The 3,473-nt window shown below is 42.0% G+C and overlaps 1 pseudogene; it reads left to right on the top strand.

Annotated features, from left to right (window-relative positions):
• Positions 1-528: 528 nt before the first annotated feature.
• LOC103745149 lies at positions 529-1,406 on the top strand (annotated as a pseudogene).
• Positions 1,407-3,473: the final 2,067 nt, after the last annotated feature.

Raw genomic sequence — 3,473 nt, 5'->3', positions numbered from 1 at the left:
ATCAGAAATTCTACAAAATCTGGGATCATTTCCTGCAGGATCTTACAGGAAGTGAGATTATTTACTTCCTGGGATTTAAAATGGGCTGATGTGGGCAGAGCTGGCAAGATAGCTCAGTGGGTAAAAGTGCTTGCTACCAAGCCTGATGAACTAAGTTCAAGCCCCAGAACCCACGTGGTAGAAGAAGAGAACTGAATCCTGCAAATTGTCATCTGACCTCACATGTGTTGTGGCAGGAGGACACACACACACACACACACACACACACTAAATTGGTTGACTGATTGACTTATTGATTGATTAAAATGCAATAAAAAATAAAATAGGGTGATATCCACCTCTTAGAACTTTCAGTATTAAAACTGAAATGCACATTCATCAGTCACACCTGCACATCAATATGTGTTGTAGCACTAATCACATAGATAAGTTATAAAACCAACATAGGATCAACCTCCACCTCCACCTGCCTCCTTAACCAGGACACGAACATGTGCTGGCTGTCTCAGAAATATTTCTGCAGCACTCATGGCCACCTTTGTGGAACTCAGTACCAAAGCCAAGATGCCCATTGTGGGCCTGGGCACCCGGAAGTCTGCCCTAGGCCAAGTCAAGAAAACCGTGAAGGTGGCCATTGATGCTGGATAATGCCACATGGACTGTGCCTATGCGTATTATAATGAGAATGAGGTGGGAGAAGCCATCTTAGAGAAGATAAAAAGAAGGTTGTGATGTGGGAAAATCTCTTCATTGTGAGCAAATCGTGGCCCACCCGCTTTGAGAAAAAACTGCTAAAGGAAGCCTTCTAGAAGACCCTCACAGTTATGAAACTGGACTATCTGGACATCTATCTTAATCACCAGCCACAAGGACTTCAGTCTGGAGGCGGGGAGGAGTTATTCCCCAAAGATGATAAAAGCAGTGTTCTCACCAGTAAAAGAACATTCTTGGATGCCTGGGAGGTCGTGGAAGAACTGGTGGGTGAGGGATCAGTGAAAACCTGGGTGTCTCCAACTTCAACCACTTTCAGACTAAAAGGTTCTTGAACAACCCTGGTCTAAAGCAGTGCTCAATCTGGTCGAGTTTCCCCCATATCTCACCCAGTACAAACTGATGCAGTACTGCCACTTCAAGGGCATCACTGTCACAGCCTATAGTCCAGTGGGCTCTCCAGATAGACCCTGGACCCAGCCAGAGGACCATTCGCTACTGGAGGATCCTAAGATTAAAGCACAAAAAAACATCAGCCCACATTCTGATTAGGTTCCATATCCAGAGGAACGTGGTGGTGATCGCCACATCTGTGAGGAGATGGCCACCATTCTCAGCTTCAACAGAAACTGGAGGGCCTATTTACTGCCTGTCTTCCATCAATATGGAAGTTTCCTTACGATGCAGAATACTGAAGCTGCATTACCTGGTGCAATTACTGAGTGAACCCCCCCCAACACGCATGCACACACACACACACACACACACACACACACACCCCGAAGTACAACTCACTCCTCCTGAGTCCTATTTTAGCCTTGTCTGTCTGACATCATGCTGTGCCTGCCTTGCTATAAGCCAAAATCTAGGTGATGATGTATTTAAATCTAGTGGTCAACCACTGGTAGACTGCTCTGTAGAACCGTGACTCAGAGAAGCAAACAACAATTTATTTCACTGATGTGATCTGACCAAATGTTTGTCAAACACCATGCACTCTGATAACACTAAGGATGTAAAGATAAAACAATAAAAATAACAGTAACAAAGATGAAAAAAAAAAAACCTAACAAAGATACCTATCTTCAGAGAGATGGGTATAGAAAACATGGTATATGCACCATGGAATTTTTCAACCTCTTCATTTATCATCATAAAGAAGGATGATATTTTCTCATTTTAGGTAAATGGATGCAGCTGGAGATGCTATTAAGCAAATTAAACCAGCCTCATTTGTGGTTCCTGGATTTTATATAGATTTTTTTTATACACAATAGATGCAGAACTTTCTAGGGGAAAACAGGGATGAACTGTAGCGGGGAGAAGTGGGAAGGGCAACGGGAATGTGCTAGGTATGTAGTGCACATGAGCATGAAAATGTCCTTGTGCAGCACAGTACCATGTACAATGAATGAACACCATAAAAACTCTTTAAAGCGATAGAAAGAATGAAACAGTAAAGTAACCTAGAACAGAGCAGGACTCTGTTCTGAAGAAATCTTGATTTATTGTAGCACTAAATGTCTTTCCAGGCACTGTATCACATGATCCGATCAGCAGCAGATACAGAAGTCATTAGTCCATTTTATAGATTAAGAAGAGTAATCTAGGCCCTTTGTCTTTCATGCATCTAGCTCTGTGTCACTCATTAGTAGGTACCCAACAAGTACATGCTGAATAAATGGAGTGAACGTGTGAGTGAAGCCAAGGCCCCTGTAGAAGGGGATCCCATGTGACCCTGCTGACCTGGAAAACAACTGCATTTTAGTACAAGTATGTTCTTTTCTCAAGCAATGAGTTGATTCTCAGCACTGGCTTCGGTAATTATCCAAGCTCCCTCTGGGGGTATAAAACTATTTTGTTGCCAGCTAGAGGTTTCTCCTTAGTTCTCGTTTTATCAAAGGAAAGAATTAAGTTGAGAAACAGACAGTCCAAACACAAGTTTATTAAGCAAAGTACAATCTAGACAGACTGAGAAGGGATGACACACCCTGCCTGAAGGGGGCAGCAGTTCACTGGGTTCCGCACTGTAGATCTTTAAAATCTTACAGTCTCCTCAGTCGTGTGATGTCTTTGTTAAGCTCCTTCTTGGGCACCACCTTCATTTCACCCCACTCTCCTGTGCATGGTCTGGGGTCCAGATGTCCTATGGTTTTTTTTTTTTCTTTACATTGGCTATTGGCAAAGGGCCCTGTTGTCTCTTTTTCTGATACTGTGGGGGGATCCCCAAATATAGCTTGAAGGAGGTTGAGTCACCAAGGGACATTCTGACCACCAGGAGATACAGCTACCAAGATGTAACCACGGTTTCCTTGCTTAACTCATGTATAACTCCCTGCCTACCTGGTCAGGATATATCTACCCACAAAGGGTGGCTGAGACCCTCCTCCCTCTTTCTCTTGTCTGACTAGTTGCCTGCTGTCATAGTTTGGGTAGCCTATTCATTAACAATTTAATCTTAAACACATAAAAAGTATTTAGGGTATTTAACCCCCCAAAACCTGTTTCCTTATCTACAAGTTAGGAAATACATGATCGATACCTGATTATGTTTTGTGAAGACTAAATGAAATGGAATTCAAAGCTGAAAAGCATTAATGCATTTGTTTTAGGAATAAAGGGGAGTATTTTTTATACTATAAAAAAGTCAGAAAAAAAAGTCAGAAGTACACATGTAACAATGTAACCTTAAATGTTTTGAGGAAAAATAAAAGGTATTCAAGGAAAAATAATCCTAAATTAACTGGGATATATATATATAT

Source organism: Nannospalax galili, unplaced genomic scaffold (genome assembly GCF_000622305.1).
Source record: "Nannospalax galili isolate Female #2095 unplaced genomic scaffold, S.galili_v1.0 scaffold3183, whole genome shotgun sequence".
Classification (NCBI taxonomy): Eukaryota; Metazoa; Chordata; class Mammalia; order Rodentia; family Spalacidae; genus Nannospalax; species Nannospalax galili.
Note: the sequence above shows the minus strand (reverse complement) of the source record. Positions and strands in the feature narration are given on the sequence as shown.